The 25,245-nt window shown below is 37.4% G+C and overlaps 1 protein-coding gene across 5 annotated transcripts in view; it reads left to right on the top strand.

Annotated features, from left to right (window-relative positions):
- Positions 1–25,245, top strand: part of OTUD7A (OTU deubiquitinase 7A) — a 117,280-nt gene that overhangs the window by 41,856 nt on the left and 50,179 nt on the right. For 3 of the 5 annotated variants that reach the window (XM_048060231.2, XM_048060230.2, XM_067003929.1), the window contains exons 2-4: positions 8,322–8,394; positions 9,784–9,888; positions 22,323–22,459. The gene's annotated coding sequence lies outside the window, so the exon portion shown is untranslated. Of the gene's footprint in view, positions 1–8,321; positions 8,395–9,783; positions 9,889–11,461; positions 11,592–22,322; positions 22,460–25,245 lie in introns of all 5 variants that reach the window. The other 2 variants (XM_067003927.1, XM_067003928.1) reach the window with 2 other exon arrangements.

Genomic DNA, 25,245 nt, shown 5'->3' on the forward strand with positions numbered 1-25,245 from the left:
TAAATATCTTCTGCCTCCTGTTAAGAAAAATGGGACACAGTAATATAGCATCCAGCCTGTCTCTTGGAGCTTGATGAAGGGGTTTATCACAAATGCAGTTAGCTTAAAGTTTATGTGCTGACTATTCTGCATTAGTAGCTTGTGTGCGTGTTCTTAACATTGATGCTGGACATTCTGCTTCAGAAAACTGGGGGAAAAGTCGCTACCTTAGTAAGAAGTTACAGAAACCTGAAATAATGCTCTGTATTTGTGTTCTTTTCTTAGACTGTATAAGGTAGAGCAGAGAATCATTGTGCTCATTTTAATAACAAAATCTGACACCTCTGAAACCATGCTGGCCAGCTTGAAAAAAGTGTTGAAATACCTCAGTAGGAGGGGTAGTGCCATTCGCACAAGTTGTACGTAACTAGAGATAAATAAGAATCATTTCTTTATGATTTTTGAATGTGAGTCTTTTTCATAATTTTGTTCATTGATTTAGGACTGTGAAGTTTTAACTGCTTTGGGGGAAATGGGTCTGGAAAGAAAGCAATCTCTGGCAAGTGAGTGTCAGGTAATAGTGGCACTGGGGGAGCTTCTTCAGTTTTAAGACATTTATCTGAACTGCTCTTGATGGGCTAAGCTACACCTGAATTTGGAGTTAAAGATTCAGAGGAAGGAAGTGCTTTTCATGTCTTAAGCTCTTTCTGAAAGCGGAAGACGGTTGCTTTTCTTTTTTGCATAAAGTGCTGTTGCTTTTGATATGCAAATGGTGAACTGTACCGTATAACCTCAGTCTTCTAGAGCAAAAGGAAGGGCAGAGAAAAATGTATGTGGTGCAGGAATTCAAATGATAGGGAAACAGGGTTCCTATTCTCTTTGACAATTCAATCTGAAATTCCAATAAAGCAAAAAGAGAGCAAATCAGGTTGGACTGTGAGGGCAGGGATTGCCCTGTGTGATAAGGGACATCTGAGAACTTCTGCATGTTATGAATATAAAAGGTAGCTGAGCTGACTGAATGTTTAAGCAGCTGGAGTGAGCAATAATAGAACAGAGTGGGTTGTAGCTGAGCGACAGCTCATCATATAATCATCATGTTTTCCTCTTAGAACGTCTCTGAAAAACAAGAAAGATGGTTTAATTCTTTTTTTGTCTTCATCTAACAAGCAGATTTTGAGTAATTATTTTTTGGAAAATGTTCAATGACATCTAAGCTATAGTTACACATACATATTTTGAGTGATGAGAGTTATTGTCTGTGGTTCAAAATATGTTCTCTCTCCCTCCCCCACCTCATTAAGTCATACGGAGTATTTCCCCTAGTCATTTTTCCTTTTCCTTAATCATCATCTCTTGTGCAGAGGTCAGATCTGCTCGGCTGGCATTTCACGATGCAGAAGGATTTGGTTAGCAAGGCGCAGGCTTCTGCAGCTTTCAGTTCCTTTGCTGCTCTCCGTTCCTTTTGCCACCCACCCCTCACCCTGGAAGCTGCTGGTAAGAAGCACAGATGGGCAAAACTCACGGAGCTTTGCCGAATGCAGTCAGTTGAAATTACCCTGGCTCAGCCATACTGTGTTGATGAGCCAGACCGTCGGCCTCCTTTCTTCTGTCTAAATGCTCAGTTCGAAGAATCTGACTGCGGAGAAACGGTGCTTCTGTGGTTATCTAAAGCAGTAGCAGGTTCCCAGTTGGTACAGAAGCTTTCACAAACCTCTGAGTCTTTTACCATGCATTATTGGGAGAGTGGCAACTAGAAAACTGCTTTATTTGGTAGGATAAGGAAGATTTAAAGAAATATAGGTCTCATGAGATGAAACTAAATCAGCAAGGCTTTATGCTGTGCGTCTTCAGGCAGCAGTACCTAGTGCGTGCTCTAGCTCCATGTTGCACTTTGCTCATCCAGTAGTGACCAGAAAAGTCCTGTCACACCCGAACAGGTACTTTGAAATACAGTGTAGTAGCTGTACATTGGAGCTTGCCAGGTACCTAGAGGTGTGTGGTATTGTGAACAAAATACAACCCTTTTAAAAGTGAAATTGCATTATTTGTAACAGTGGAGCTGTCCGTGTGAAATTGAAGTATTGAAGTCTAGAAGGGTAACGCGGTGGCTGTGTTTTTCCTGTAAAGTCAGCAAACTGGGTGGTGGTTGCAGGGTGCAAAAGAATAACTTGAATAGCTTGTGTTTTGTATTTTTTTGGAAGAGAGAGCAGCTCAGTTTGTAATTAAAATGTATTCTGTTTATTTGCTAAACTTTGTATGGCTCTCTAGCAACAACTTTTCCTAATGTACTCTATCGCTACAGTGTCTATGTGTTTTTAAATTGCTTTGCTGATAGCTTTCAGAGAAAGTTAATAATACAGCTTTGTTAAGCCACTGTTGTGATCTTTTTGCAAGTGTACATAATTTATAAGCAACTTTCTCACAGAAACTTATTGCAGGTAATGAAAAATAGTTGGAAATTAAGATGCATTTCATCTTCTATCAACTAGAAATGAATGAAGGAAGTTATTTAAGACAGTAGAAGGCAACATATTGTATGCCCACAACATGTTTGCCCCCATGTCAAAAAGAATTGTGAATAGGAACATTGATTAGTCAAATAACAGGTGATTTGGCACCAGCTCAAGATCGACCTTCTTGTACCAAAGTCTGAGAGGCTCATGGGAAAAAATAATGAAGAACAAGTGAGGTAGATTTTTATATATGTGTGCACACATGCATGAGCATATATAAATAGATACTTAAAATTTAAACGCATTATAATATCAATAATGTTTCCTAACCACAACAAAATAAGAATCTACAGGTAAAAGTCAGTTAATTTTAGCATTGATTAAAGGTGAGAGGTATTGTTTGATCTTCGCCTGAGATTTTTGCTTGCTTATTAACAGAGGTCATGGTATTTAAAGGATATTTAGAGATGAAGTTCATAGAAAATCTCTGACCCTAATGAAGTTAGGATTTCTTCCTCTGTGTTCTAAAAGATCTCAGAAACACTGCCACACTGGTGACGAGGTGCTGCTTGCTTTTGTGTGAACTGTGTAATGGAGGCAGTAAAAGCAATCACGTGAGTAGATATGTATCGGTTTAAACTCTTAACTTCTTGATAAATGAAAACTTGATTTTTTTTAATGATAATTGTTTTGAAACCTATATTGATACATTTGGTTACTTTGTATTATTGAGAAAGAAAATTTTAATGTTTTATGTTAATAGTAATGTGAGGGAGGAAAAAATAGGTTATAGTTTAACATTTGTGGTTTAGGGTACAGTGCAATTATTGAGTCTTTGTAAGAAAAATGTTAATTCACATGCTGACAAAACCATGGCAAATCACATTTAATCTGTTGGTATTTTTCACAAATTCTTATTTTAGTTCACAAGTAATCTTTACTTGAGCAGTGTATGTAGTTCTTGTTTAATTTTTCTTAGCATAAGAAGTCAAAATGAATTTTTCAGAAAGTAAATTGGAAGCCCTACGATTGGCTTACCGAGGGAAAAATGAATAAAATTGGAATTGTCTTGGCGTTTTTGTAGGTGTGGCTATGTGGCATCGTTTTTATTTCCCAAAGCTGACTCTTTTAATGAAAGCAAGGCTACAGAATGAGTTTTTATTGAGCTAATAACTGAAATCAGACAACTTTGTGTTTAAAACACGTTCTTCATGAAGTTGGACAGGAGTTGTTTGTGATTATCAAGCTAGGCTCTCTGAATATAAAATGTAGCCCTATTTTTCCATTCGTTTTTCCACATATTGGAGGTCCTGTGGTTCCTATTTTGTATGGTATTTTAACACAAGTGTATAATTATGTTACATAGTCAAGATCTACTTTTGGAGTTCAGTTCAGTTCCGTGCTATTGTCACCTTCCAAGACAATCCTTAGAACCAATTTGAGAATTTTGACTTTGCAATGGCAAGAGAGAAAAAAGTTACTTATTTAATGGTGGGGTTGGTGTTGGTTGGTTGGTTGGTTGAAGTATGTACACAATAAAGTGTAGGTGTTCACAGTGTTGGGGGAAAAAAACAAAACAAGCTTTATGATCCTGTGTTTCTCAGTCCTGTTTACGGAGACATGATACAAGTAGCTGGCAGCATTTCTGACAACACAAGAGTCAGATTAATGATGTGTGGCTATGCAGTCAAATGATTTTCTTTTCCTTACTCTTGGTAAAACATTCCTTGGCTAGTAATGAAAAGGGAGATGTTTGAATCCACTGTTGTTGCAGCAGTTTTCTAGGACAGGTAGGATTGTTGCTATTTCCACAGCATTTGTATGGTTGCTAAGAAATGTGCAGATGTGCATTTAAAAATTTCTTTGAAGCACAAGCCGTGTACAGCATGCAGATAAGGCCCTTGGACCTAAGCCCCAACTTACTTTTGTACTGTTAAAGGTCAAGAGTGGTTTTTCAGCTGTCACCACATCTGAACGTAGCTGCCTGCTCCCCAGGGCCAGCAGGGCACCAGCTCTGCAGAGCAGCCTTGCTTTTTGCCCTTGGCGCAATTGCAGTGGGCTGCCCTGTAGCTAGCTGCATTGGAGCACGCTCAAGCTGTGGATCTACAAAAGACAAGAGCTAATCCTAAAGGTCACTGGCACTGAAGAGAAGAGATTCTTCACCCCGCTTGCTTCGTGCTGCCTACTTTGTACTGCCTGTGGTGTTTTTTGCAGACATTTTGGTGATTTGATTCAGTCCAGCACAAAAGTCTTCCATACAAAAGAAAAGTAGAAGGACTTTTTTGTTGGCTGAGTGAGCCAGTGGCTCTCAAACCACTTAGACGAGCATCAGTGTGAGTGGAAAGGCGTGAATGGCACTAAGTAGCCCAAAGCAGAGCAACAGAGAAGAAAGAAGAATCCAGCCTTTTAAAGCTACTGGATTTTAGCATAATTCTTGAGACAGTACAGACTAGTTTGGCTAGGAATTTTTTTCTTCCTTGCTTTCAGCCACATCTTCAGCTGTTTCACAAGCTGTCAAATACCTACATAGGTGGTAGTATTTAATTAAATGACATGACTATGGCTTTTAAAGGAATGTTAGCGTGTTTTCTAGTCTCTCCCTGCTGCACATACCCTTTCTGTCACTACAACTGGTTCTAGCTGTGCAATGCCTAACTCTTCTCACTTAGGTGCAAATCTGTTAATGTAGCAACTAGTTAAACAAAGTAGGGGGAAAGCCCATATGTTTGTGTTACACGTTTCACAAAGTCAAATTTGAAAGGCATTTGGAAATGACTAGCAGCACTTGCTGTAACTTTGCTATCATCTTGCAATGGTTAATTTCAAGTAACAGAAGCACACACATGCAGGACATGAAGGTGTAGAAGATTTTCCCGTGCACTCTAGGGGGAAGTTGTGTTTTCTGTGACTTCTGATTGCTTGTGCTGTCACTGCAGATGCTAAAAGCAAGCAGTGATGTCCATAGTGGAGATGTTTTGTCAGCCTTAAATTAGAACTTTATACAAGGAGGCAAACTGCCACCCCAAATTGACACATGCTTCTGAGAGCGTAAACTGTAAATATGCAGTAAATCGGAGCTTAAACAGTGATATAACCAATGTATTGATATTAGGGGTCATATCAAGTGCAAGAACATACAATACTTACTTGACTGTAATCACTTCAAGGTATTACTACATTGAAACCTTTTTTAATCGTTAGGAGAGATTTTAACATCTTGGTTATGGCATAAATAAGACATGTAATTTTGAAATCATTCATTACCTTTATAGGAACTTCCTGGAAATGTTTGATGTTCTTTCCATAAAGACTTTCTAGTGATTTCTTCAGTTTGAATCTAGTGTCATTTGTTTTTCTCGCATTATATGTGTATAATTTGGACAGGTTCATTAAGTAATTGAGTGTAGAATTGAATACTGAGGTCAAATTTATCGCTTGTATTGGCAATTACAACTTCATTAGAATCTGTAGTTCACAATCAGAGATAACTATGGCTTTTGCTGTTTCCTGTGCATTGAAGGAAGAGTTTTGTGACTGCTTATCTATCGTTTGTGCTGTTGCATTAGTTTTGCCCGATGAACACGAGACCAGTGCATTTCCTCTCGTTTCCCCATCCCATCTTACATCCAGTGGATACATGGAAGTGTCCAGGGATGGTTTTAGGAGGAGGGAAACATATCAGAAGAGATTTTTTTCTCACAATCTCTTACGTATTCCTTTTTTTTTTTTTTTTTTAAGCTCATGTTTTTGCTATGTAGAGGGAGCTTTCTTCTGGCTATATTTGAAGTGCAATTTAACCAGCTGTTTTTAATGGCCCTTGAGAGGAACAAATGGGCACTTTCATGGGCAGAACTCAGAACTATAACTAGTACTTCCACATGTGCTCTTTCTAGAAGTGTTAACTGAGTTTTTTGAGTGTCAAGCAGTTTGGCAGGATGTGAGGGCATCCAAGCAGTGCAGTGGGCTTGGGCTCTCATTGTTTCTGCTGACGGCATTACTGACACACCACTGGTTCTCAATGAGTCGTGTGTGTGACGGTAATGTGTGTTGTGAATGAAATGTTGCTGGTGGAAAGGAATCGGACGAACTTCAGGATCTGGAGCACCATTCTTCAGCTAGGAGAATTTTAGCATAAGTGTGTGTACTTGTACGAACTGCACATAACAGATGTAAACACTACAGTGAAATTGGAGTCTGGGGAGTCATATCTAGAGGTCTGGAACAAAGGCCTCAGCAAGAGTGAAAGAGCTATCTGGACTATCTCTTAAAAACCTAATGAATTTGGCATTTTTGATTGGTTTTGTACTGCTGGGAATCAAAGATGCAATATCTTAGTCAGAATGTCGATACAGTTTTTCTATGGACTTCAGCAGGCATTTGTAAAAGTGCACATGTAAGGGCCTATCTGCGTGGAGTTGCACATTCATTTTACACTCCTAAATGTCAGATTGCGTGAGCGCTACTACTTCCCAATACTCTAAGAACATGGAGGTTGCTTACCTCCTCCTGGTCAAGTTACCAAAGGTGTTTTCCCATATCTGTGGATTTTAATGGAAACTTGGACTTTGATAGTCCCTGAAGTGTGTTAGGTGGTTGACACATGCAAACTGGTTAAAAACTCTACTGAACCTGGAAAACAGGCAGAGTCTTATGGCTTTAAAATAACCAGTGAAGGTGTGCTATATTGAAATAAATTTGTGGGGCAATGTATACACCAGGAAAAGAATAGCAGAGAGAGTAGAGAAGGAAAAATAATTCGTTAGTCTCATTTTTAATAAAGAAATTTATGTAACAAATGTGTATTCGCTTCTATAAATATGAGTAAATATATATACATATATGGAGTTAAGAAAAATGTATATAGAGAAGAAAGTGTCATATGTTTTAACTAGGAGGAGGAATAAAATATTCAAAGAATTGGGAGAAAGCAAATATAAGAACGATAGCCATAAAAACTTAACAAGATGTAATGTTTTAAGACCTTGTTTAGTGGTACCTAATAGAGAAGCCAGGGATCAGAAATAATTGTATTTGGGCAGAGTACTGCTAAACATCATTTTCATTATCTTTAAATGGTAAACCAGATAAAATGTGTGATAAAGTGCAGTGTGCTTACATATGCGTTCAGGAATCAAAAGATTATCATATAGTGTTTTGAACCACTCCAGTCTATAATTCATAGTTAGTTTAATATTGCGGATCATTTCAGACCAATCTTCAACTGCTCTGTTATTCGTTTATTTTAAACCATAAAATATTTTGAACAAAATCAGTAAATCTCAATCTGCAGGTTAGTATTTCGTGAGTAGAAAGGGTCTAAACGTACTGGATCAGCTGTTGTAATTCATTCAGCTCTGTCATCAACATGGAACCTATAGTCAAAATGGAGGAAAATTAGATGTCTAAGCTAGATTTGGAGGTATAGTGTCTTTGGTTCTCTGAACCAGACAGTAAAGGGGACTGCATTCCTAACAAGTTGTCATATGATATACATATCTCTGCAATGGTAAAGCAATCTGAAACTTACAACATACCATTTGGGTTTGTCAAGTTATCTTTTAAGATCCTTGCATCCATTTCCTTCCAGAAAGCTTCCTTTCTGTGTTTCTATTTGCTAATGAAAGTTTAATTTAATCTAAATTGGATTGGGCTATGGCTGAAGTTCTTGATGGACAAACTGTTGTGATCTTAACAGTGGCATAGTGCAGGGCTTCTCACTATCCTGGGAATGGTCAAAGCTGGAAGAAAGAAAGAAAGTCTTTCTCCATAATAGTGGTACAGATTGAGATTTTGGGGTGAGTAGTGGGGATAATAAATGGATGCAGAATAGTACTTTACAGTGTTACTTTTGAAGTCAGTAAAACATGTTCTGGTCTTTTCTCACAGGCACGTGACACTCCAGAGCTTCAAAATCAGAAGTAAAATCAGCTGGACAGTTGCCTCCTGCCTTACTAAATAGGTAAACATACTAAAAACAGAAACAGAGGCTTGTCTACCTCATTCCTGTGAGTAGCTGTAAACATCCCTCCCACCCCCTAAATTAGCATCTGGCATTTAGTTGTTTTGAAATACTGAACATAAGGGCCTTGCAAAGAAAAAAAGAATTTAATTTGTCTCGTAATTGACAACAATTAGAGTCATAGAATAATCTAGGTTGGAAAAGACCTTCAAGATCAAGTCTGGCCGTAAACCTGACCTATCAAGCTACAACATTAAACAATATCCCTTGGTGCCATGTCCACGTATCTATTGAATACCTCCAGGCATGGGGATTCCATCACTTCCCTGGACAGCCTGTTCTAATGCTTGGCCACCGTGTCTGTGAAGAAGTTCTTCCTAATGTCCAATCTAAAAATCTTATGGTTCAACTTGACTTTCCTTGTGTCGTATCACTTTTCACATGAGAAAAGATACCGACACCCTCTTTGCTGCAACTTCTTTTCAGGCAGTTATAGAGAGCAATGAAGTCTCCCCTCGGCATCTTTTTCTCCTGACTAAACAACCCATTTTCCTTCATCAGTTTATCATGTCTTATTTTCTAGTCCCTTCATCAGCTTTGTTGGTCTTTTGTCCACACATTTGACCATCTCGAGATTCTCCTTGTAATGAGGGGCCCAAAACTGAATGCAGTGCTTGAGGTGTGCTCCCACCAGTGCCATATACAAGGGGACAATTACTTCCCTAGTCCTGCTGGTCACACTATTTTTGAGTCAGGCCTGCCTAACTTGGTATTGTCGGTGAAATTAGTGAGGATACACTCAATCCCCTCATCAATATCATTGATTAAAAGGTTGAACAAAATTGGCCCAGTACTGAGCCTTGGGGAATGCTACTGGTGACCCACTACAAGCTGGATTCAACTCCATTTACTATGACTCTTTGCGCACTGCCATCCAGCCAGTTCTTCACCCAATTAAGTGTAGCCAACCAAAGAAACCAGCTAAAATTATTAATAAGCTAACAGCATGCCTATCGCGTGTGGCAACATAGAGCTGACAGATGATGTAGTAGTACTCATTAAATTTATCTGTGCTTTGTAAAGCTTGGATGCTAATTAAGTTCCTAAACCATCCTTATCATTGTCATGTTAAACTACTGCAGGATTTGACCTGTCACTGTGGAAGCTCTGTTTTGGGCTTAGTTTTTTGCTTTTATATTTCATAGCAGTTCATTTTGTAGTACCAGAATGGTGCAATCCATTTTAAGACTATAGTGGAAGACTCCTATTGCAAGAACCTTGTTAAGAACAGGGAAGTGAACAATACATTTGTTAAATAAGTATTATTTATCTGATTATCAGCTGCTGTAAATTGCCATTTGTTTGCTGACTTCTTTGTACTTTCTTTAGGAAGAAAGTGGGAATACTGGTGTGGTTAACTGCATCATTTGCTTGACCAAAATGAGATAGGGCATGCGGGAGAGAAGGATATTTTGGCAAGTAGAAGCTACCATGGTGAGTTGGATTTTATCCTTGATTATGCTGCAGAGTTTCTCAGTGATGCTAAATATATTATTTAAACCAAAATTCATACGAATGTTTCTACTTCTCTGAAATTGTGTTGCACATAATATTTCCTTGGCAGCAGCGCTGACTTGAGTTCTTTCCTACTGCTGCTTCCTCCCCTGCCATTTTGGGTCCACAGAACTGCTTGAGGGGACCATCAATAACAAAAGCAGCAAAATAAATGGAGCTGAAAATAGTTCCTTGCTACCATGCACACAGAAAAATATGTGAAACTATGGCATGTATTCTTGATTTGACACCACAGTGTCTGTCTTGAACATGATGCTGAAAATTGATTACATGGTAACATGATTTTTTTAAGTTTTTAGGTGCTAAATACCCTCTAAAACTGTAATAATCTGCAGGAACTCAAAACTAATTGATAATATTTAAAGCTAATATGTATTCGTCAGCTCCACCTTTAAAATAGTAGTAGTTGCACACTATGCATGTGTATTCTTAACTAAGCTCATTAATATTTTTTGAGACATGTACGTACTGTACAGATGACCACTGAAGGAAGAAAAAAATCTTGAGCCTCCATTCAAGCGGTTCAAAAGTACAATAAGTCAGATTCCTGGGGCCACACTTGTATGGTAGTGTCCAAAGGAGCCTTTGAAAAATGGCTCATTAGGTGACCCCTGCCCATTCTGAAAATTTGTAAAGCAGGATATTGAGGATATAATCAAATGTTGTATAACATTGCTTCAGTGCAAGAGAACTGAATAAAAATTCTGCATTCTTGCATTTACTAAATTTGACTACAGGAAGTTACAGCAAGCGTATTCTTCCAGTGCCTTTCAGCATATATACTGTTGGGGGAACCATGTCTTCTAAGCCATACAGAGTTTAAATGTTAAATCTGTCTACTTTTTCTTCGCTAAAATGAACAAGATTTTATAGTATTCTCATATAAATATAGAAGACTTCTGTGCGTATTTGTGACTTAGGAGGCTTTTCCTTTTAAATGGTTTGTTACTGTATTTGACATGTAGTGTTCCATAACATTTTCATAAAGTGCACCAGTAATCATATTGTGAGATTTTTTTTTTCTTGGGGATTGGGAGTGGGTGGGTCTTGTTTTTTGACTACTATCAATCCTGATGATTTTTGGATCATAAAAATAAAATTTTTTAAGGATCTTTTAAGGATTTAAGGATGTCAGTATAACAAAATACTTGGGAGAGGTCGATTTTGCATTGCTGCAAACCGTGTATTTCCTGCCATTGTTCACTGTGGTTGTCAAGAAGTCTGTACAGAACAAAGATTCATAGCACTGCAGCGTGGAAAATGTAACTGTGTTGCTGTAATTTTGTCTTTGTCAAATTTTTAAGTCTAACCTTGGGTTTGAAATTCACTGTAAATAACATTTTCCATGGCAAGGGGAACTACCGAAGCCTATAAGTACATTGTCCCCAGTTTTGAGTTCATTTGGGATTCATTTAAACAAAAGTAAATACTAATTTGCTTCTTTTACTAATTACTAATAATCTTGTTTTATGAATATTGTTGTAAATTGTAGGATGGATTCTTGGAACTTTAAGGCAGTATTCTTCTTAACCTCTGTCAGTGTGAAATTTGATACCTTTATTATGACCAACTTCCATGAAATATGCCAACTATCTCTATAGTAGACTACAGCACTTTTAAAGGTAATTCAGTATTTAAGACTTAGTAATTGCATTGGATCTATTGCAAAACCATCAGATTTGGTATTTGTGAGCTATCACCTTCACAAGAGGTGTTCATATAAGCAATGGTTTGATTGTATTTTGACCCAAGCATTCCTTGAGCTAGAGAAATTACAAAAGCTGTATTTAATATCGAGTGGACTCGAGCATGTTTCTTAGAGCATATGGAGCATATAGATTCTTCAGGTGCTTCTCCATTTCAGAAGTAGGACTTGATGTGCCAAACTATGTTAAGGCTCCTGAGCTACCGCTAAGCTCAACACAAAGTTTTTCTGAACTCCACCCTCTCCTGTGGAAACTCAGTTTTTTATTCAAGTTGTTGAGGGTTAAGAATTGTTTTAGTAAACCTTTGAGATTCTTGCTGAGAATTTCATAAATATCCAGTTCAGTCGTGGAGAAAATGCTGTGTGCAAGTGTTGCCTATAGAACCTTCCATCTGGAACTCTTGTCACCCCAAAAGTCCTTGTGGGCTTGGGCACTGCACCCAGCATCCAGCGGTCTCGGTCTTTCTCCTTGGTTGTCAGACTAATTTTATTTGCCCTTGCCAGATCACCAGCACTGAACAGATTGCATTGCTGAGGCAAAGTCCATCCATGTTAATGGCTTCTTTAATCTTTTAAAAGTAATTATTTTATTTGGGGCAGTGACTCCAGAAAATTCTAAAATCTTGTTAGTGATAGTGGTCAAATAGAGATCAGCAGGGCCTGCATAAAACGAGTGAGTCTCTACTCTGACTGCTTTGATGTTCATCCTCTGCAAAGAATTGGAAGTTCTGATAGCTTTTAATTTGTTTTACGCATCTGCCCCAGCAGTCTTCTGTCTCCTGAGGGGCTGGTGATGGTGTCATCCAAAGCATAACGAACTACCATGTGTAGGCTGTAAAGAAACTGCGTTCTTTGGGGGTTTAAGAAATGTCCCAGAACTTTCTGGTAATGAGAAAGTGGCTATCAGAAAACAAATCTGATTTTTAATTTTCCGATGGAGTTTGATACAGCTTGTAGTGCAAAAGAGATGCATGTTATTCCATTTTATTTAAATTTCTTGGCTCCTGTTAAAGTATGTTTAGAGAAGTATTTTGTTTCACTACATTCTATTTGGTTTTGCAGTTAACTGAACACATTACCTGTCACAACAGGCAGCTTACTCTTGAATTCATCATTTGGCAGTTACTATTAATTTTAGGCTAACTCAAAACTACGTACCATTTGATTGTCCATTTTAATTTCAATATTGAATTTGTCATAGGAATCCTCATTAAGATACAATTAATAAAGACTAAGTGCTCTGTGAGGATACTCAGGCTGCTCTGCCTAATGTGGGTGGAAGTAGAAGCCTGTTTTAATTACAGGCCATGCTCTGTTATTTTGAGATTTAATTGCTATTTGGATTGGTTATTTCCATAACTATCTATTCTGAGACAATTTTGTTACGTAACAACAACAATATTGTTATTGTATGAGGTACATATTGTCAGTGTAAACGTGTCGCTTTGCTTTTTCTGATGTAGAAAACAAGCATTTTAGTTCATGATCTTTACCTCTGGTATATGCCTTTACAAGCTGTGTTATTTATTTCATCAGTGTGAGCTAGGCTCATTTACTTAACCCTCATGAAAATAAAATACTTCTAATTACTAGCAGTAGAGTAAAATATACCTTACTCCGTAGCGAGAAATGTGACAAGCTACTGTTGCAAATTAAACTCCAAGACAACAAATCTTCCTAAAGTATGTGTAGTTTTCTTCAAATATGACTTCCTGAGTTGGTTTACCTTGGAATCGGATAAGCATCAATGCCAGTGCAAGGTAGGGAAGGGAGCACATGCAGTGTGGATGATGGGAGCATGGCCTTTTATTATTATTTTTTATTATTATTTAAATAACTACATCTTTGTAGTCAGTGTGAAACTGCACTTCAGACAGTGAAGGAAGGATCAGAAGAAGTTAAAACTGCCAGTTAGCACATGTAATAACGTTATAATGTAGGAAATGGTGATGAAAATACGGTCTTTGTCTTTCTACAAGCATTACAATTTCATATAAGGCAATTAGAAACTCCAAGTTTCTAATTTATTAAACCTTTAAAATGAGAACAGTTCAAAATAAAAATGTCATCTGTTATAGATGCTACAGGGCACTGTAATAAATTCTTAGCAATGCAGAACCTGAATATAACCCAGGCTATGTTGAAGTTCAGTCAGATTCAACTACTTATAAATTAATACACTTTTTGAACTACTACTTTTGTGAGGACAAAAAGAATTTCGGTTAAATTGGACAAAAATTATTCATACCTGGTCTCCGTTTCATTAACGTGTGGGGACAGAGGGTGTATGGATTGATAAGTTGGTACTGTTTATATAGCTAGAAGAAGCAGCTGACTGATACATTGAAAGAGAAGGCAGAGAGTAACTTTTTTTGTTGAGTAAATCATCTCCTTTCACATTTCCTCCTGAATTACCTCCATGGATTTCAAGCAGCAAAGGCAGATGCGGTTGGTTTCTCATAGATGTTAGAAATCTCTGCGTACATTATTCAGAGAATAAAATCCTTCTGAGTAACAAAAATAAGTTTCAGTGTAAATTAGGCCAGTGACATTCTAAAAAAATCTCTCTATGGAACAGTTAATTCTTTGCAGAGGAGTAGAGGAGCTTTAACGCTCTTACAGGCTGAAATGATGTTTGGCAAGTAGTAGGCTTCAAGACTGAAAAGGGTCAAACACTGCAATTAAGTTCCAGACATCTATTTCCTGATCACGTTTTGCTAAGCTTGGAACTGAGTCAACATCCTTTGCAAAATGTGTACTGCATGTAATTATGTTCCATATATCGTTTCACTGGAGGCTGGGAGATGTGATTGTTCCATTTGTGTTCTTAAGTTATTTACTGTTGCTGTTTCATAAAAACGAATTGCATGCTGGTGATTTAATAAACTAGCAAATGCCTTATTTATGTTATTAAACAGACAAGGATTAAAAGAATGTTTTATTGGAATAGCTTGCTTGAAAAGTTGCGTAAGACATTCGATATTTTTTATGGTGGTGTATTTTATTTTGTGAGGGGAATGATCTTTCTTTTTATACGGAAAATAAAAATAATTTGCACTCTTTTTCAATAATTGTAGTTAACAGAGACTTTAATTTGTACAATGAAATCATTTCAATCAATTTTCATTGCTTTTTAAAGCTTCTGCTAGAATTGCTTGATATTATGATGGTACAAGACAATGCAGATACCACCCAAGAGGAAGCCAATTGTCTCTTCTCTTTATCTCTTACTGGGTGAAGCTCTGCTAGTTGTTGCAGCTGGTTATCAAGAACAGATTTTGCAGTAGGCAATGACAGAACTGTAAAATACCGAGGGACACTCGTGTGTTCTTGAATGCGACTTGACTTACCTACAGTACTTCTGGTGAAACAGGAATGCTCTGGAAGTTAATGAAGGTTGGAAGCACATGTGAGGGCAGTAAGACTCAGTAAAAATCAAGTAGATGGCTGTCTGTTTACTTTATGTCTTATATCAAGTTGTTTACAGTATAGGAAGGACAAGCACTGGGGGAATTCCCAATATGCCTCTATATGAATTGTATTTGAAAGCTGGAGCCAAGCAAAGCTGTATGCAAAATAGCTTTCTTCTTTAAAAGTTCAGCTTCTAAAAAAGCAGGAATAAAAACTGGGATTATAATTGATTAATTGGTTTAGTAAACTGTGCTATGGTGAAAAGAGATTCACTGTACCTGTTCGTTTCCATGCCATGTATTTGAGCCAGTGAGTCAAGTTCTCCAATTTGTCTTGCAGTTGCTGATAAATAGGGCTAACAGCTGGCTTCTTAAGGGGACACAAAGTAATAAAATAACTTCCACACAGAAAAACAAGCCCCCCCAAAATGATATCCTTGTTTTGCGGTATAAGGACACACTAAAATTTGTATATTTAGTATTGAATTGTTGTTATAGATATTTAAATTCTATGCTGTCATTTCTGGAATGTCTATGAATTGATCCAACATGTTATAAAATTGATTGCATTTCTTAGGCAATATGTATAACAGAATATTTGTACAACGCGACTTTAACCATCTTCTGTAACCTAGGCTCCCGAAATAGCTAATGCAGACTCCAGAGGGCAACTGGAGCACCTTGTCTACATCTGTGAATTTCGCACCTCCACTTGTGTGTTGATTTGTCTGGCAGAGGCTAGGGGCTCTGAAATTCTTGCAGTGTCTTTTTCCATCACTTGATAAGAAAGGGTAAACCTTCAACTGTGCCCTTAGGATCTGCAAATCAGGATTATGCTCAGCTGGAAATTAAGTTTTGAACTCAGACATCATTGGAGAGTGTCATGTCAGCAAACTCACAAGCATGTAGCCTTGAACTGGTATGAAGTGTCATGAAAGGGGTAAAGCATTTTTAGCCTCCATTAGTAACACATGAGACGTTGCCCATCTGTCCATGCGTCGTTCCCAGTTCTCCTGAAACCATGTGCAATTTGAAAAATAGTTAGAATTGTGTAAGCTAATAAAATACTTACAAATTTGTGAAAGTCTGTGGCTGCTGGAGAAGAAAGACGGAAATTATTTCTGCACTCTTTGACAGCAGTTGTCTGGCTGGTCTAATGTACACGTGGTTCTGGACTGCCTCTGTATAAAGGACAGATTTAAAAAAAAAAAAAAAAAGGCAGGCTTCCTTCTTTTTGCTACTCACAGGAAAAACTTCCTGTGAAGCTGATAGGGTTTTACAAGTAAGTTTCACACATGTCAAATTGATTCTGTGAATTCACATTAGCTGTGCCTCAAAGTGTGCATGTATCTGTGTGGTGTTATTAACTGAAGGTATATAGATGGGTCCAGACAAAACTGAAGAGATCCTCACCTGCAGTGTTAAGAACTGGTTCTTGTTTCTGAAAAAAGTTAGAGCCGTTTGTAAACCCAGAAGATCACTGACTTCGTGCTGCTTATCACACTTGTGCCTGTTAGTGCAGCTTCTGGGGTGCTTTCAGAATGAACTTGTTTTAGCTTCCACAATCAACAAGTTGTGTTTTTTTTTTTTTCTTTTTTAAAGTGTCCTTTTGCAAGAATGCTGGACATTATTTCTTCACAGAAGCAGCAATTTGCAAATGATGTTTGAAGCTAGGTCTTTGTCTTCACTATCTCTCTTCAGAGCAAATAATTCACGTTGTGCTGTTTGATACACGTCAGCTTAGTCATGACCAGGTGAAAGTTGTAAAGCCTAGAGGTGAGAGCAAAAGTGCTGTAAAAACTAAAAAACAAATTTCATCTTTACTTCTTTGTGCTATTTCTTCAGACGGTTTGAAATACAGATAGAGGAGGAAAAGAAGAGCGACTGCAGTTCCTAGCTGCTCTTCCTTACCCCCATTAGCACTCTCCAGAGCAATACATGCTCTGCGTTCTCTCTGTTCAGCCAAGGCAGGGTGAAAGTCTATTGACCTACTTGCTATCCTTTCATTATGAACATTACTTTACTACTTACTTTTCATGACAGGAAGGCCAAGTGTTGTATTATTCTAGTAGTTCAGGTGCTTTCCTCAGTCAGGTTTCTTGACTAAGAATCTTAATTTTTTGTCTCCATATGGAAAATGAAGCCCTTACCAAAGATGTTGCTTGCACAAATGCATCTGTCTTCATCTCAATAGTGTTTAGTGGATAGATGTGTTCACAGAAAGGACAGAGAAAAATGTGAGGAACTCCATCACTTGGTGAATTCTTGAAGTGGTTTGGAACAGGTCTGGTCGGTCAGGAAGACTTCCCTGGTCAGTTTTCAGTGGTGACGTTCTAACAGGGTCTGGCCTCCAGGAGGTAAGGTGTTATGTGAAAGGTGACTGCTTTGCTGTAAGTAGCAATGGCAGTTGTAGTAGAAATTCTCTGAATGTCATTCTGTTTGAGGGCATCCTTCTCAGAGCTTTCCGTTCTACCATTTGAATTACAGAGAAAATAGAGCCAGATTTTCAGTTCCTCTGCTGGAGGTTGTTTATGTAATTTTGGGCCTTTTGGCTATGGCTTTACTTTAGGAGACTGACAGTCTAATTTAATCAAACAGATGTCAGTATATGCAGACTATTCAATCACATAGGCTGTGTAAAAATAAAAAAAATCTCAGGTCAGAGTCAGGGCTGTTGGAAGTTGCCAGGGAAGCTTTTTGCAGCTCAGTCTCTTTTGGATCAAATCTCTTTGTGAAGGTGATATTTTTAGTTCACAATATTGGAAGGATCTTGTCTTTAGAGTTCCTAATCATAGAAAACATTGCTGTTGCATGTAAGAAAATATTACCCGGTGTGCATTATGTTGCATATAACTAGATACATCTCTGCATTACTTAAAAGCCAAGTACTGGAGGTGTGAGCTTAATTCAGATCCAAGCTTAAACATGTGACTAGTTGAAGGTAGTGACATCCTTATTTTCCTGACAGTACCATTTCTCCTTTGATGCTAGTGCTTGAAAAAACAAATTATTACCAACTAAATAAAATTCAGCCTGTACCTTTTACATTTTAAAGCCTTATGAACTATAGGTTTGCTTTTCTGTCTACTGACTGCAGCTCCAAGAAATCAGCTTGTTCTGTCTGTCATGAAATGGAGAACACTTGCAGTTAAGTGACTGGTTCAGCAGAGTGAAAATCAAAAGATTTTTTTCCAAAGCATTTGTAAATAAGAGAACAGCTGACTCTGATGAGGAAATATTGCACGTGGTCACTGTCTGGCAAACTGACTGATTTAGTAGAAAGTTTACTGACATAAACAGCAAAAACATTTTTTTCCAAACAGGTTTTTGCAAAATGAAGCAGATGAACGAGTTATCCCCTTTCTCTGCTTCTCGCCCTCTGATCAGTCACTCATTCAGCCACCATTTTGATCAGCCCAATTAGTTGCTCTTTTTGCAGACGATGGAAGAGCATGGTTTATAGCAAAATCTTGTTTTTCCTCTTCTATGTGATCCACAGTCTTGCCTGTTTGAGCATTTGCTGTAACAAACACTACTGCTGTATTGTGGGACCAGCTCCCCACCTCGTGTAATAGCTTTCCTCTTCCCCCCTACTGGCCCCTTCTCAGCTGTTTGTACTTTGTTTGACTTGCAACTGTAATTATAGATAATCTTTGAAATCATCCCTCTTCCACCTCCACATCTTTTTATTAGGAATCAGGAGTCACGGAATTCTTCCTTGTTTTTCTGCCGAATAAGCAGTCCTGCTAGTCGGGAAGAAGAATTTTGTGCCATGCTTCTTCGAAGAATTTCTATTGAAATGACAGTGTATATCATCCAAAGTGACAATACCTTTTTTTCTAAAAATAAACAGCAACAACCCTCAAACTCCCAGTCAGCTTTGCTATGCATTTAGTTTCAGATCAGCAGCTAAGCACACGTTTTGATCCATGTCTTTAAAGAATAATAAATCTTGTGAAAGAGAATGTCACTTTGGATAGCTTCAATGATTTGATTTTTTTTTTAAGGCATGATGATCTATTCCAGTTTCTTTTCTAGGGCTTTTTTAATGTAAAAAGGAGCCAAATGTTTAAGATAGGTTTTTAATATATATATATATATATATATAAAAATAATTCATTTTGCAGTAGATTGAACTGAAAGATATTTGTGTGCTGAAGCTTGCAGTAAGCTATGCAGAACAAGTTCTAATTCCTTAGTGACGTTGTCATCAGGTTTGATAACTAGGCTCAAGGGGAATACAAATTCTTTTGTATTTTCCCCTCCTTTTTTGTCTAGTAGTCTATGATGAGCATTTTTTTTCGTGGGAGACTGTTCTTTAAGTTTACAGGCACTGTTTTTATATGTGAGCTTGGTACATATGTTAAAAACAACAACAACAACAAAACAGGCACCTTTATTATGTGCTTTGACTGTTGCCCGTAGACATTAATATTCAGTGTGGTGGAGGGTTTTTGTTCCCCACCTCCAGGCTTATTTTGCAATCAATAGCAATTTCCATTTTTTTCTGGCTTCCTAAATTTCCTGTTTCACACACTAATATTTAACTCCAACTGTGTCCTGCTTTTCATAGCACATAATAATAGGTGGTGATGACAATGACAATTAGAACTAATGGTCTACTTCTTAGAGACACTGAATATCCACTAATCTGTTGAAGTTATTCAGAAATACTCAACAGCTCTCAAAAATTAGGCTGCACCTCTTTTAAATCAAATTTGACCATCTGTTAGTTGCCAATGCTGTTGTTGTTGTTGTTAGTTACTGTTTTGTGTTTCCTTGTAACACTTTCCTTGATGCATCAGCTTCCAGTTTTTCTTGGTGAGCCTGAATGTCCTGTTAATTGATTATTATTACTTTTTAAATTGTCTGAATTACAGTAAAAATTCAAAAGGCAGAGGTTGACAATTGTTATGACTGCAGAGGTAGCTACATCTTACTTGCAGTGAGAGAAAACTTAGAATGTTACCAAATTGATTTGACTAAATGAAAGAAAGATTTTCTTGCTGTTTAGAGCATTTTATGTATTCTTAAAATGTTGATGAAGAGCCATTTTCAACACTAGATAGTTTCACAATGGCTATGTTACTAGGTTTTTGCATGATAATGAAGTGTAATTTATAGTTCGCTAATACGTATAGGCCTAAGTCTGAAGAAGTTGCAACATGAAGAAACAGTGTGAAAGAAAACAGAATTATAATAGTACAGAACTTCTTTTGCCTTTAAAAAAAAAAAAGAAAAAGAAGAAAAAAAACAACACATTTTGTGTCGTTACTTGACAAAAAAAAATGAAATCGTTAATAACATGACAAAATGACAAGTGACCAAGCTTGCTGTTTTGGTACTTCAGTGAAGAAAGTTTTCACCTCTTCCCATTGTCCCAGTCGAGATATCTCTAACTAGAGAGTGAGAGGTCTCTGACAAGGTTCAAAAATATATATTTAGCACGTCTTCTCCAGTAATTTCTATACTAATATTTCACAGCTGTATAAAACTTTCATATGCTCTTCTTATGAACTGGACTAACACTGCTAGCATCCTCAGAGGCTACTAAACACCAGCTGGAAGTTTCAGTCAGTTTTAGAGCAGATCATACTGAAACCAGAGGCACAGAAGTTAACCCAGATGTGCTGCCTGACACCTGTCAGTGGCAGACTCCATTGCCTCCTCCTGTCAAGGCTGGTTCCTCAACAGCATTTTTAGCTGAAGAAATAGCCAGAGTCAAGACAATCTGAAGCTTTGCCTCTGCTGGAAACAGTTCATCGTCAGAGATGGCACTGCAAATCCACCTTCTGTAGGTACTTCTGTAAGTCAACTCTGGTACAGCTTTGTCAGTTCTAGCAGTCCTTCAAACAAATTAATTTAAACTGTCAGGGACATTTTTTTTATCCGGTGCAACTGTGGCTGCATGTGATTGTTGGTCACAAGCTAGACTAATCAGTTCTTTGAAACTTGTCATTTCTATTTAAGAAAGACCTGAGTAGTGATAGTGACTATCTGTACTGTAAACAGATCTTTCTTCAGAGGGTCTGTTACCAGTCACACTTCTTAAATATTACTGCTTCATTATTTTTAGGCATTATGTATCCTTCATATGTTGTTTGAACTAAATTCCATCCTTGCAAAGAACTGCTAATCAATGTAACTGTAGGTAAGCCTTGTTCTGAATATAGAACTTATGCTGAATGAGCCTAGCCTTACTAGAACTAAGAACCAAGTTGATGTAGCTTTTGTATTCTCCTTAAATTACTTCAAATTCCATGCTTGAAACAAAAGTAATGGAAGGGACCGCACACTTGAGTCTTTGTGGAGAACTGCTAATCCAGGTGCAACACAGTGTTAGTGGAAAAGGTTTTCAGAACTGTGCTGCTGGTCCTAAGCTACAGAGAAGATGGTAGGAAGTGTTTTGGTCCTGTTTCAGAAGAATTGAATAATTAGGTCCTTTTTGAGTTTAGGGCAAAGATTACATGTGAGTCTTAGAGAACTGAGGCGGAGTGGAGGAAGCTTCTTCAGCACCTTGGCTGTGATTACATCCAAATATCAGACAAAAATAGAGAAAAAATGAGAAAATTATTGTGAGCATTCATTCTTAATGAAGAACACGGTTATCTGGCCTCGGTTGATTTTTGAAATACTTACGTAACATCCTTAATCTGTGTTTCCTTGTTTTCTTTGCTAACTTCCCATGGAAGTTATTGCAGGGACCAAGCAAATGTAGAAAGATGAATTAAATTTGTCCCCATAAAAATAATTGCAGCTGAGGTTACTCTACAGCCTGAACCTTTTCATGGATAATAATTTTATGCTGTATACTTAAATTTCCATATATTTCTCATGGACCAAATTGTGGTCATATGGGGAACATTCTTCAGTTTATTGGATCACTATGCAGAAAAATACAACAGACAAGAAGAAAAAAAGTTACAAAATTGTATTTGATGAATCTTAATAAAATAAACTGAGGATTTTTTAAGTGAGAAATACCATTTTCATGTAGGGTAGCCATTAGGATATTTTTCTACATTCATAACTCATACTTTTCTTCATTTTCTGAGTTGTGCCCAAGTAATCTGTTTAATGCAAACTATTGCACACAGTAATTTATCTGCATTGATAGTAGTGTATCCATTAGGCTATTGGTGTCAAAGGTGAGGTTGGTTCTTGACAATGATAGATACCATTCAAACAGTGCAGAATAAATGCAATGATTAATATATTCTCTTTTTTTTTTCTTCCAGATTTCTCAGGGGACACAATTTTGCTTATTCATACCTTCTACTGTGGCAAAAATGGATTATTTTCCTCACCAAAAACCAGCAGCATAACACCCATCCAACACTTGCCTCAAGGAAATCTTATTTAAAGTCTTTTCAAAGTAAGTCAAATGAAAAACTTGCTTAAAGGTAGCTCTAATCTGCTGTGTATCTATTTATGGCTCAAGAACAAGCAGCCGTAACAAGAGAACTAATCTTAGCAGTCTGGCTTTTCAGCAGCAGCTGTTTGTTCTTAAATGAAAGTATTGGAGGAAATAACTTGCTGTAAAGCAGAGGTTGAGGTTGAGCTACTTCCTGACCACTGCATGCCAGTGCGTCATACCTGTGTAGTCTGTTCCTCTCCCTGCAGCCCCCAGTAGAAGTTTACTGCAGTACATAGCAAATCAGACGATATGGGGTTATGCATGAATAACACAATCGAAAAGATTATCTGCATTGTAAATGAAGACTCAGATTCATGTTGCTATGACAATTTTAGAATTCACAATGTAGAAATAGTGGGCTATTTAACTCAAAATGTAAGAAACAGCAAGTGTTTATGCTGTTTTTCATTGTGTTGATTTTTGAGCTGCTTGCATTTCATGGTGCCTACAGGCCTAAGTGTTGCATTTTTAATGCAATGTGAACTTAAAAAATAAAAAAATTAAAGAAACTGCATGCTATATCCAATAATGGTTATTTGGGTATCTTGCTCTTTTTTTTTTTTTTTTTTTTTTTTACATAATGAAGTAAATTGTATGCATGCAGAGTATTTGCAGAGTGTGTAGTATGTATATGTTAGAGAAAATGGTGCATTTAGAGCTTTGGCCAGGATACCTTCTTTATCTGAAAGAAGGATGAAATCTGGAGGAATAAGTTAAGTATTTGAAAACAATTTTTTTTTTTTGTAGCCACATCAGGTAAAATATGTGAGACAAAAATAAATGAAAAATTCAAAATGAGGAGAAAATCTACCACGTTCAAATTCCTTATATTCTGTAGAGATGCGTTCTAGTAGAAGAGATATAGGTTACTTAATGAAATTGTGCATTTAATAAGACGCCTCAAATTGTATTTCTAGTATGGTGCAATGTGCTGCCTACTTCTTTATCATTCTCCCATATAAAAGAATAATTGATACTTGAATTTGACTTAAAATGGAGCTTTGTTTAAGGAACTTTCCATTTTTATCAGTGGCATTACGTTTATCTCTTGCACTGCTGCCTTCTGCCAGAATACAATTAGAACACCGTGAAGACTTGTGAGTAAAGTAAGGGAGATGCCGTAACTGTCTTATGTTCAGGCACTTTATCTGTTTATCTGTATGAATACAAAAACATCACAGCAATGAAGTTGTTTTATCCTGAAAAAATATTGATGGGGGGATGTGGAGGATCCTTACCCGGAAAGGTTCTGTCTCCTGCTTGTTGGTTTATTTCAGGTCTAGACCTGTTTCCATGAATTTCTCATTTATGTATGATGGTTTTTCCCTCTGAGAATATAATCCTTTATAACACCATAGTGTTACGAAATGCTTCTGAGGTTCTGTGAAAAAACTGTAAAAGTGTTCCTGCAGAACGGTGTGGCAGGAACACTGCCTGACCAGGTGAATTAATACCGCTGCGCGCGCATCTGGCGTGGGGCTGGTGCTGTGCTTTTGGCCAGGCTGTCAGCAGTGGCACGGTGCAGGTAAAGCATCTCTCGGGGCCCTTGCTGTCAGTGACTGGAGGTGGTTTGAGGGGACTCTGGTACTTTAATGTATTGAGTGTTCCTAGCTTTCGATGTTGTTTCTTCAGTGGGAGTGTGACAGCTTTTAAGCACAGCATGATCTTTTCAGTCTTTCTTTTCTACATTTTTTTTATCTTAGCCTAAAATATAAGGTCCTAACCTCTAATTCTTAAATAATTCTCAAATGATGATTTAGTGGAGTCCTTTATCAATAGTTGTAGCTTCAAAGAATTCAAATAAACAAACGAGTAGTAGATGTTTTAAATAGTATTTCTGAAAGTGAACAGTCTTTCTCTTCTCTTGGATAATAGTACTTTGCTGGTTCCCACGGGGGGGTCATTGTGTTGACTGAGGATTCTTGAGCACAGCTTCCCGCATTGTCTATTTTTCCACTTCTGTGTCAAATATATTGGTTCAGGGCTCATCTACACAATATACCAAGGAGAATTGATGCAAGTAAACTAAATGTCGGAATGTAAAGAGGACAGCTTAAATCCCACCAAGTGTCTGTGTGCACTCTCCCATTCGTTATTTAAGTGGCCTCTAGTGAATTTAGTTTAATCCACTTCAAAGGCAAGATGAGCCAAACCAAATTAAGGCCACATTTTTATTCCCAGATGGAAGTGTTTGCAAAGAAATTTAATGGACTTGGACAAATCCAGTTAAATTAATTTGGGTTGATTTTCCTGTGTCTCATTGCGTAGACAAAACCTTAGTAGTAATGCCTGATTGGAGCTTTTTTTAGTCATTCTTTTTCACCTTTTATTCCTGTAACGCTGGTATTTTAAGAAAGAAAGTGGCCAATAATTGTCTTAGTCACTAAATGTTGTCTTGTCATCTTACATGTTTTGGGAATAAATGTTTTGTAACTAATTTATAAAGATCTGACTTTGCTGTCAAGTCTAATGCATATTACTGTATGTTAGGTAGTTGTTACCATTTTGGCTATTCCAGCTAATGCCGTTTAACTCATCGCTGTAGCTACATCCTCTGTTAGGCTCTCAACCATCCAGCAACGTTTTAAAGCTTTTTTTTTTTTATTAGATTTTGCAGAACTGAGTGGTTCTTATAGTATTTAAGTGTTGACCATACATCCCCTTTATAATGCAATTACACATTGTCTCTTAGTGGAGTGATTTGCCATTCTGACAGCAGAACGCAGTAAGGTGCAGCTAATTTG

Source organism: Anser cygnoides, chromosome 11 (assembly GCF_040182565.1).
Source record: "Anser cygnoides isolate HZ-2024a breed goose chromosome 11, Taihu_goose_T2T_genome, whole genome shotgun sequence".
NCBI lineage: Eukaryota > Metazoa > Chordata > Aves > Anseriformes > Anatidae > Anser > Anser cygnoides.